Source organism: Cynocephalus volans, chromosome 3 (assembly GCF_027409185.1).
Source record: "Cynocephalus volans isolate mCynVol1 chromosome 3, mCynVol1.pri, whole genome shotgun sequence".
Classification (NCBI taxonomy): domain Eukaryota; kingdom Metazoa; phylum Chordata; class Mammalia; order Dermoptera; family Cynocephalidae; genus Cynocephalus; species Cynocephalus volans.
The window spans coordinates 11,156,628-11,168,605 of NC_084462.1; positions in this window are offsets into that span (position 1 = coordinate 11,156,628).

Consider the following 11,978-nt stretch of genomic DNA (forward strand, 5'->3'; position numbering starts at 1 on the left):
AGCAAACAGCACAGAGGAGGCTCATGGAGAAGCATGTGTTTCCTTCCTCCCCTTTTATACACACACACACACACCTCTCTCTCTCTACCTTGTTAATTCCTCTGCCAATCTGCCACAGAGGTTGGTTTCAGGTCAGTGGTCATATACCTGAAGAGTGGGGAGGAGCAAGAGGATGCCCTGCCCACGGTCACCTACTTTCATCAATATTCTCTCATTGTTTATTGTATTTCTTGCCCATCTTGGGGATTTCAAGAATGCATTGGAATGACAATACATTACAAAATAAAATCTAACTTGGAATTGGTTGTGAGAATTGCTTATCACTGCTTTGTTTATGACCTAGCCAAAATCCTCACTTTATCTTGTTTGGCTCATTCACTCAAAACTCCTCCTCTTCGGTTCTTAAAAGCACTTCTGAGGGTACCATGAAAGTAAAGTAACTCCAGGCACGTGTGTGCTCTCAACTACTAGGAACTTAGTTAATTCCTAAAGAATTGAAATCTTTGTTTTAATGTTTTTGCATTACATGAGTTTTAAAAATGCATCCAAATTAAGAAAAATCGTTTGTTCTTTTTTAAAATCCTGAAAACTTAATTGACAAAAGTATTTTGTTTTATCACTAGACTGGTGTCAGAGAGCCCATTATGCCAGTATTTTGCTTCTAAGAGACACCTGTGGATTTCCAGTTCTCCTTTAGCAAACATTTTGCTGCACATTTGTTGTGCATGAATCTATTTGTGTACCAATCACTGCTATAAGTGATTATATAAGCTAATAGGATGTATAAGCTAATAAGACACTATTCTTGCACACAAGCACTTACAGTTTACTAGGGAATATAGGATGCTGAAATACAGGAATAGGTATAAGGTAAACAGGTAGCATGGAGAAGAGGAGGATGAACTCCACGGTGATGGAGAATATGTAGACAGGGATCGCTTTTACAGATGGTGATAGAATTAAAGGAAGAACAGGAATTTATTAGGCACACAAAAGGCTATTGAAAGCAGCGAGAAAAGTACAAATGCATGAAATAATGGCAGAGTATTTGGAGAGTTACAACTTCCAGCATTTACTGCAGTGACTGGCACATAGTTAAGTGGTAAGCACTCAATAAATATTTAAATGAAAAAGTGAAAACAGTATAGCTGGACTGTCTCTGAGTCATAATCCAAAGGGCACACATAAACCTGGAGATGACCCAGACATTGAGATAAACCTTGAGAAAACCAGCCCTCACCCTAAAAATAAGAAATCACTAGTGGTATGTGAAGCCTGTGGTAAACTTAGGGTAACCCCAGCAACAATAAATCTTAAACCTAGCCCAATTCCTGACTATATTAATGTAACTTCCCCTGCCCCCATACACATACTAAAAGCTTAGTAGAAGGAAAGACATGCCCTTTCCAGTAATTAAATCTATTTACCTTTGTTTTTATTGCCCTATATGAGATACCTGGCTTTCAGAAAAAAAAAAAAAAAAATGCAAGAGAAATCAATACTTCCCCATCTCAGAGCTAAACTTAAAAATAACATAGCTGTTGGACTATCTGACAAGGAATTTAAAATAGCTATGAGTAATATGTTAAATGTTGTAATATAAAATGTGCACAACAGGTAAGATTAGATGGGTAATTTGAGCAGAGAGATGAAAACCATAAGAAAAAATCAAATGGAAATAGAAGTGAAAAACATAGTAACAGATGAACAATGTTTTCATCAGTTTATTAGTATACTTGACACAGCAAAGGAAAAGTGAGCTTGAAGATAGGTCAATAAACATTACCCACCAAAGTACAACGGGAGGGAGGAAGGGGACAAAAAAGAATAGAGTGTCCAAGGGCTGTGGGTAAGTATCTATTGGTTCAACACACATGTAACTGGAATTTCAGATGGCATAGAGTGAGAAAATGGGGCAGAATAAATACTTGAAGAAATAATGGCCAAGAAATTTCCAAAGTTAATGACCCCAGAACACAACTCTATGAAGCTAAGAGAACACAAAAAAAGATAAATACCAAAGGGACTCACACACGAAATATACCTAGGCATACGTTCAAACTGCTGAAAACAGAAAATCTGAAGGAAGCCCGAGGGGGAAGAAAAGATATTACATACAGAGAAACAAAGATAAGGAAGAATTACAGCAGTCTTATCAGAAACAGTGCAAGCTAGAGGACAATGTAGATACCCTTAAAGTACTGGGAAAAAAAAAAAAAAAAAACTCTCAAATTGACAGAAAAAGACTTTCTCAGAGTAACAAAACAATACATTACCAGAAGACCTACTGTACAAGAAATTTTAAATGAAGTTTGAAGAAGTAATATGAAACAACAGATACTTGGATATACACAAAGATATGAAGAGAGATGGAATAAATGAAGGTAAAATAATTGTTCTTTAATCTGAAATATAACTTGCTATCTAAAACAATGAGTAAAAAATGTGTTCATAGCTTATGTAAAAATATATGACAGAAGCACAAAAAATGGGAGGGAGAAAATGGGAATACATTATATAAGATATTTACATGTTAAGTGGTATATTATTTGAAGGTATAGTCTAATTAAAAATGTATTAATTAAAATCTATTATAAATCCTAGAGTAAAAATTTTCAAATGATGTAAATAGTTATTAGGATAAAATAAGAAAATTAAAAATGCTCAGCACAGTTGAAGGCAGAGAGGGAATAAAAACCAAAGAACAGATGGAACAATTAGAAAAGAGTTAACGGGATGGATAAATTTTAATTCAACTATATAAAAAATTACATCAAATGTTAGTGTTCTAAGCTTACCAGTTAAAAGACAGAGCGACTGTAAGATTGAATGAAAAAGCAGGACCCAGCTATATATCCTGTCTACCAGAAACCCACTTTAAATATAAAGGCATAGATAAAAGTAAATAGTGGGCAAAGGACAGACCGTGCAAACGCTAACAAAAAGCTGAAATCAGTATGTTAGATGAAGTAGACTTCAGAACAAGGAATATATTCAGGGATAAAGAGAGACATTACTTAATGGAAAGGGGTCAGTTTTCCAGAAAAACATAACAATCCTAAATGTATATGCATTGGATTACAGAGGTACAAGTTACAAGAAAGAACAATGGACAGAACTGAAAGACAAATCCACAAGTGTGATTAGAGACTTCATCACTTCTCTTGATAATTAATAGAACAAGTAGACAGTTCGGTAATGGGCCACAATAATCAACCACATTGTATATCGACAAAATAAAATAAAATAACAAGTAGACAGAAAATCAGTAAGGATATGAAAGACCTGAATGACATGATCAATCAACTTGACCTAGTTTACATCTATAAAACATTCCACTTAACAAGAGCAGAGTACACATTATATTTAACTGCACATGAAACATTCCCCAAGACAGACCATAAAACAAATATTAATAAATTTTTAAAAATTAGTTATCATACAAAGTATATCCCTTGAATGTAATAGAATTAAACTAGCAATAAAAGAGATATCTGAAAATATTTTAAAGAATTAAAATTCTTTTAAATTTATCACAAATTTTATTTCTTTAATAGTTATAGAACTGTTCTGATTATCTATTCTTGAGTAAACTTTGGTAGTTTGACTCAAGAAATTTTTAAATTTTAATGAAGTTGTCAAATTTATTTACATAAGATTTATAAAATTCTTTTGTCATTTACTTAATAATTATAAAATTTATAGTGCTGTCACCCTCTGCCATTCCAGATATTGGTAACTTGTATATTCTCTTTTTTTTTTTTTCCTGATTTGTCTGAATGAAGATTTATTGGTTTTATTGACCTTCTCAAAGAACCAACTATTGTTTTTCTGCTTTCTATTTCTTGATTTCCATTTTTATTTTTGTTATTTCCATTCTCATGCTAACTTTGGATTTCATTTCTCTTTCTTTCTAATTTATTAAGGTGAAAGTTGAAGTCACTAATTTGAAATATTTTTATAAAACAGGCATTTAGTACTATTATATTTCTAAGTACTGTGTTAGCTGCACCCCACACATTTTGGTATGCTGTGTTCCAAGTTTCATTCAACTCAAAGTACTTCCATTTTCCCCTTTGATTTCTTGTTTGGCCCCATGGGTTACTGAAAAGTGTGCAATTTTGGTCCAAATATTTGGTGATTTGCCAGTTATCTTTCTGTTACTGATTTTTAAGTTAATTTCATCTGCTCAAAAAATTATTTTGTATGACTTGAATTCTTTTAAATTTATTAGGATTTGTTTTAAGGCCTGCAACATGGTCTATCTTGGTAAATGTTTTGGGTGCATTTGAAAAGAATGTGTATTCTACTGTTCTTGGTGTGGACTGTTCTATAAATGTTAATTAGGCCAAGTTGGCTAATAGTGTTCTTCAAGTCTTTACTATCCTCACTGGTTTTCTGTCTCCGTGTCCTATTGAGAGAGCCATGTTGAAATCTCCAATCATAACTGTGGATTTGTCTGTTTCTCCTTGTAGTTCTATCAGTTCTTTCCCCCACTTCAGGTAGTTTCCTCACATCCACCTTCTTATCATTACTCAGGTAAAAACTAGAGGAGGAACGCTATGCAGATTTCTGGGCTTTATTTATCTGAGAGCACTCTCTTCTCAGGCACTATATCCTGTGAACTCTAGCCACATTGATCTCCCAGCTCCCATTTCCATCACCTCAATTCAGGGAGACCTGTACCACAACCTGGAAACTCTCCAGTCAGTAATCTGGAAAAATCGTTATGACTCACCTCATTTACTTCCCATTTCTCATGAATTATTCTTTCATTGCCTTATGTCCATTGTCTTGAACACCAAGCTTTCATATATTTTTTCCAGTTTTTTTAGTATTTCAGGTGGGAGGTTAAACCATTCCCTATAACTCCATCTTTGCCAGAAGTGCAGATCTCAGGTAAGCATTTAGAGAGGGCAGGAATCACTATGGACCTAGAATTTTTAATGTTTAAACAATGTTTTTTAACATTAACATGTTGAAATTAACATTCTTATACATATGATTTTGAAAAGTTTTACCAATATTTTGAGGATAAATTATTTTGTCAAAAAGTGGGTATATTTTAATAGATATTGCCAACTTGCCTTTCCTTACCAACCTAGTACCTATCTAGAGTGAAGAGGGATTCTAAGAGGAATTTTATGTACCTTTGTCCAGTGCTACCTACACCTTGACCCTCAGGTCAGGATATAGCAGGAGTTTTTCAGAATTACGTCCATCTACTTTTTCGTCCATTATGCTACTTTACCAGAGGGCAGATAGTGCCAAAGATGCTAGTATGTTCTTTCAGCTTCTGTGTTTCATTTTTAAGTATGTGATATGAAGTGGTACCACTTTCCATTTTCAATGAGGCTGTCACACTATTTCTTTTTATTCAGTTTTAGTACAGGGAAGTTCTGTACATTTGCATCTACCATTATTGAATAGGACTGTGAAAGGCTGGATTTATAAATTTTTGAATGAGGGGAGCTCTTCCTGAACTAGTTATTTATCAAAAAGGGCAGTACTTCAGACTAGCAGGAAGTTTGTTTTAGCGAATTTCTCAAACCTTAATGTGTATAGATCACCTGAGGATCTTGTAAGAATACAGATTCAGAATTGTTAGGTCTGGGATAGGGCCCAACATCCGAGAATTCTAACAAACTCTCAGGTGCTGCTGATGCTGATGCTGCTGGTCCATGGCCCACACTTTGAGTAGCAAGAATTTAGCCTTTACTTTGCAGCCCTGCACATCATTGGCAGTATTTTCTCTCCTCTGTCACATGATAAAATTGCCTTTTCAACACTCATGTTTCTTCATTGAGCCCTTTTCCTACTAATCCCTGCCACTCTATAATTGCAAATAGTGTTTAGGGACACTTCTAAAGCCAGACCGTTCACAGTGATACTGTGGCTCCAGTCAAGGTGCCCTTTCTTTTGCCCTTACAGAGGCACCACTTCTTTGGGGGAATTTTGTGCTCTTTGGTGCAACAGCAGTTTCCTTTCCCAGGATTCTCACTACATTTAGCAGCCCTTATTTTTGGTTTTTGAAGCCCAGAATTATAGATGTTTCTTCACTTCACCAAAGGTGGAGCTTCCACATCTGTTTCGTATTCTTCTTGTTTTAACTTAGTTTCAGAAAGGAGAAACAAACAGAGATGTCTTGGTTCCACCCTGTTAAATTCAGAAGTTAGAAAATATTTTTAAAGAGTCCTCATACATATATTCAAACTTGCCTCCTCGTGGGAATACACCAGTCTATCATTCTTCCTGGGAAAATTAAATTTCCTTACTTGAAAGTCACATTCTTTGTAGGTCAGGTCTGCCATATGGATACTTTATATATGTAAACAGCCTCAATTTCCGTGCGTTGTTTCTACCCGACACCTTCTGTGAGGAAGGCCTTCTTGGGGTCTTAAAAAGGACTCTCTTGAAATCCCCTGGCAAGTAAAGTCTAGGTGAGGCTCAGCCATTTCTTGTGACCCCATCCCCAGCGTCTTGCTGTGGGGGTTGTTTTGGCTAGCATGCAGCCCTCTCAGGATTACTGGCAAGACAGCTTAATTACAAATCACTTTGTACTGTGTACATTTAGCCCATCGATATTTAACTTAACCCTTACAACAGGGTCTGAGGCAGCAAGCACCCTTTAATCAGTTAATGTTTCTGCAGCAAAAGATAAGAATATTCACAGTAAGTGGGATGAATGTCTTTAAGTAGCCTCATGTCAGTTCAGTTTTGCACTTATGAGAACCGATTCTCAACCCACCTCCACCTGGCCCCCAATCCATGGGATTTTTGTGAAGTGGTGAGTTCAGTAATCTAATTTCCCTGACAAAGAGGAGATAGACCCAGGCTGGGCAGAGTGCTCCATACCATGGACCCAATGATTAGTCCAGAGTGGGCACACAGCCTAAGCTGTAAAAAATTATAACCCCTGGCCCCACCAGGGATTGACATGGAGGCAGACAGAGGCAGAGAGAAAGACACATTTAGGGCCAACCCCGTGGCGCACTCGGGAGAGTGTGGCGCTGGGAGCACGGAGCACAGCAGCGCTCCCGCCACGGGTTTGGATCCTACATAGGGATGGCCGGTGTGCTCACTGGCTGGGCACGGTGCGACCGGTCACAAAAAAGACAAAAAAAAAAAAAAAGAAAGAGACATTAAAAACTCTAAGGACCTTCTAGATCTATTATCAGATGCCATTTCTTTCCCACCAAGAAACAGAACCTGGAGAGAATGAAACACCTGAAAGCAAAGCTGAGTTACAACTCTGATAAGTTCAGGCACTTAAATCCAGCTTGTCTGAGGCTGTGCTCTACACTTTATAGTTACGTGGGCCAACAAACACCTTTTCCCTAAACGAATTTGAATTTGGTTTCTGCCAATCCTGACTACAGTTGCTGTTTCTGGATTTATTAACTTCATATATTCCTTCTGAATCTTTCTTTTGAAAGATGAGGATTTAACTCATCGCACCAAGTGTTCCATGTTAGCTGCTCCGTTATATTTTAACATGAAATATAGCTAATCTATATTTATTATTCTATCAACTTTAGACAGATCTCTTGAATCCTCTCTATGTACGATGAGAATACTATAGCCCCTTATCCTTGCTTCAGTTTGTCATTTCTCCATCTACCTTTTATCATCCAATTTTATCAGCTATATTTTCCTTTTACACTGTTAAGTAGATGTTTATGGTATAGATATACTTTAGCGATTTGTCTCTATATTTTAAATATAGAAAATAAAATAGCATTGTATTACTATCACCATGTAAATATTATTCTCTGAAGAGCAAGAGCCAAGTAATGTGTGAAGATTATATTTCCTTCTCTGCAGATCCAATGTTATGGTCCCAGTACCCACTTAAAGGAGATTATTCTAATATCAGTCAAATGAATTTTCTTTTTCCATGTTCTAGTTGCTTTCCAAAATCATGCCATATTTTATGGGAACTTGCTTCATATTGAGACCATGATATCTGGTATGGCTTTTTCTTTGTTTTTCCCAGAGCCAATAACTGCCTCTCTCCTTCCTAAGAACAAAATTTGCCACTACCCTGTTGCTAAGATCTTCCAGCTTCATATGAATTCTGTTTAATGGAACCCATATCATTCTTCATGAAGAATTTCTTCACTGAGTCCCTGAATTCTTAGGCTACCTGTAATTTGATCTGGTTGCTTTTTATGCTTGTTGAAGAGTAATCATCCTAGTTATCACCAGCACCACTCTGGGTTGGAGCCATTGTTTACTGAAGACTGTACTGCTGTTTCTTCCTTTTCTATACACATTTTGCTAGAGCTAAGCTTTTAAAACCCTAACAAAGGACATGAGGAAGTAAACTGAAATAAACTGCATGTCCAAAAATATCAATATTTGGCCTCATACTTTAATTATTACTGGCTGGGTATAGACTTCTAGGTTCAAAGTAATTTACCTTGTAACTTGGAAGGTGATATTCTGTATCCTATCATCAAATATTGCTGATGGGAGGGAGGGCTAAAGCTAGCTTGATTATTTGTCTTTTTTAGGTGACCTAGACATTTTTTGAAAGCTTTTAGAATGTCCTCATCTTTAGTATTCTGAAATTCCACAAGCAAGTTTCTGGATGTTTTCTTTTATTCCTATTGTGGTTTTCCCAACTCAGCCTGTCCAATATTTAGCGTGCTCTTTCAAGCTGAACACTCATGCCTTCCTTCAGTTTGGAAAGATTCTAAAACATTTATTCAATACCTTCTTATATTTTCCGTTTTTTTTCCTGGAATATAGTCAGGTGTTGGACCTTCTAAATTTCCATGTCCCTCTTTGTTCCTCATTTTCTGTCTTTTTAATTTATGTACTTGGAGAGTTTCCTTAATTGTCTTTGAGATCTTTGTTAAGTTTATTACAGCAGTAATTTTATTTTTTTAATTCTTAGTTTTGTAATCTAGTTGTTCCCTCCTTTTTTATAGCTTCCCACTGTTTAAAATGCAACTGTTCAAATGTCAGACTAAGATAATTTTTCTGTTTTTTTCTATTATCTTATGACTTTCCCCACCCTGGATTTAGTCTGTCTCTTGGTCTTTATTGTGCTGATAATTTATTTCACATGTGATGATCCTTAGCTATCTGTTCACATTTAATAATAACATGGTTTGATTACCCTAGGTAAATGGCAAGGAATTCTTTGGATATTCTCACTGTAGGTTTGTTTCCCAGAATGGGAAGCGTTGGTAAGTCAATGAGTCCCCAAATTCCAAAAATTTGTTTTAATTTAGGCCATCAACTCTTCACTCTAGCTGCGCTAAGTTCTCCATAAGTTCAATTTTATCCACCTTTGACCAGAACATCCAATCCCATTCCCTCCTCAGAAGAAACACTTATCAGTTGGGTGTCTGTTCACTTTTCCTAAGTATTTGCATACTTATATAAATGCAACAGAAATATATTTTTAAATATATAATACTATTCTTCAAAATGTTCCCTTTCAACCAGTAAGTCTTTTAATGAAATCTATATTATGCCCTTTTTTTAAAACTGCTGCATAGAATTTAAAATTTATTTTTAAATGATAAATAATCATCATGTATATTTATGGGTACAATGTGATGTGTTGTGCTGCTTATAATTTCTAGCCATGACTCTACTGATGGAAATTGTTTCTAATGTTTCATGTATTAACTATACTGCCCTCAAAAGTAGCAATAGTAGTGAACATTTCAAAATCTTTACTGCCTCCAAAGTAGCAGTGATGAGTGTACTTATTTCTCCACACCACTGCCAATATTTGATATTACAATGTTTAAATTTGCATTCTTAATACTAGTGAGGTTAAGCAGGGACTTATTTATAGGCCATTTGTATTTCTTCTATGATTTGCCCATTCTTATCCTTTTCACATTTTTATACTTGCTTAGCTGACCTTTACTTATTCATAGGTGTCCTTAAATCTTTCCCTGTGTATTACATTGCAAAAACGTTTCTGTCTTCCTGTTGCTTATCTTTCAACTTCTTAAAAAGCATGCTATCTTTTGATGTCATCAACTTCATAAACCTTTTCCTTTATGGTGTTTGTGTCTAATGTAGAAAGACGTGCCCAACACCAAAGTCATAAACATGTCCTACTATATTTTCTAATACTTTTGTTTAGTAATTTACTTTCATTTTTAGGTTTTTTGTTTTTGTTTTTGTTTTTACCTAGAACTCATTTTTTTGTGAATGGTATAAATTAAAGGTCCCATTCAATTTACTTGTAGAAGACAGGGTGGAGTGGGGAAGCCGTTGGCAAGGGCTAGTAATATAATTTTCACAAAGAAAAGCTTTTAACAGCCTTGTCATCATACCTCCTTGTTATCCCCAGCCTCTACACAAGTCAACGCCAAGCCTGAACTTCTCTAGGAATGTTTTAGGTAGATTGGCTCCCATTATTAAATCCTTCTGCCATTCAAACATTTCAGGTAAAGTTAAAAAAAAAAAAATTCAGGTAGCAGCTTCTGCTACATTTCATGAATGCTGTTCAAACTTTTGTCTTTTGCAAAATTTAACTCTTTCATCCACTGATGACCCTCATCTTTCTGGGGTTGTTTTTGTTTTTGCTTTTTGGTAACTTTTTTGTTGTCCTATTTAATGGGATCTGGAAGGAAGACAAAGTTGTGTGCTTAGTTTTTTTAATTGCAAAAGAAAATCTTGGTTTTCCCCAACTGAGCTAACCAGCCAGCCCCTCCCAATGAAAATTCTCATATTGACAAATTGCACAGAAAGACTGTAAAAATTCATACCTCCCCACATCAGTGCATAGAAGTATCTCCTTTCTTATTTCACAATGCAAATTTTTATCAATATATTGAAAATCAGATATTTCAAAGGTATTACTTGTATTTCTTCTGAACCTAGTGAGATTCAGTACTTATCACCTGTTTATCAGTCACTTGTTTCCTTCTTATATCCTTTGCCCATGGTGGGAAGAGAAGTAACATTTTCTGATTATAGGAGCACGTTTATGTTAAGAATATGAATTTCATAAGTTATAGATGCTACAATAATTTTCTCCCATTCTAAGGTTTAAAAAATCTTTTAACATTGTTTATATATATAATGTTTTAACATATGTTTATGATAGTATAAACATAAAAACTTTGTAAAGTTCTTATGCAGTCAAACCTATGAATTCGTGCAGGAGGGAGGGGAAGGGACACTTCTCGATCTCACATCATGTTTACGAAGATTGTTCTCATTCCATGATTATAAAGTATTACAGTGTCCTCAATAACTTTGTTCCACATTTAAGTAAACCACTTGGAAGTGACTTTTATGTATAGAATGAGATTATTTTTATACAGAGCAGAATCGATTTTCCCAATACTGTCAAACCACTGATGTGAAATGTCCCTTTTATTATATAGTTTCTTTATGTATCTGTATGAATGTGTATTTGTGAATTGTATGTTCACACACATAAAATGTTTCAAACCTTGAAAAATGATTCATAGGATTTTTTTGGGTAAAAGAAACTATAGATTAATTTGTGGGCTGCTAACATCTATATGATACTGTGTCTTCCCACAGAGGAGGATAAAATGTCTATTTATTAAAATCTTCCTTTTCATCCTCCATTAAACTTTCATCATTCTGTATCTATATTCATACATGAATTGGTTACTACATTGATTGGATACTGAAAGCCTTCAGGAATCAGGAAGTAATATAGAGAGTAAAACACGTCAGACATAAGGGTACAGGGAGTGGTTTCAATTTTGGAGAACTGGAAAACACAAGCCCTCCTAAAAGTATTGATATTCATTTTAAACTCACCGCATACTAAACCAAACATGTGTGTGGGCAGCCAGTTTGAGTATTGACCTATAGTTTTGATTTCTTTTCTCCTCTAGTTTTGAAATTTTAGAAATTTAACAACATCTTGTAGTATAAATGACACAGGTTTGATACAATTCACCCACTTAGAATTAGGAAAAGGGTCAAACTTTATTTTCTATTTTTCATTGGTTACTGATCAT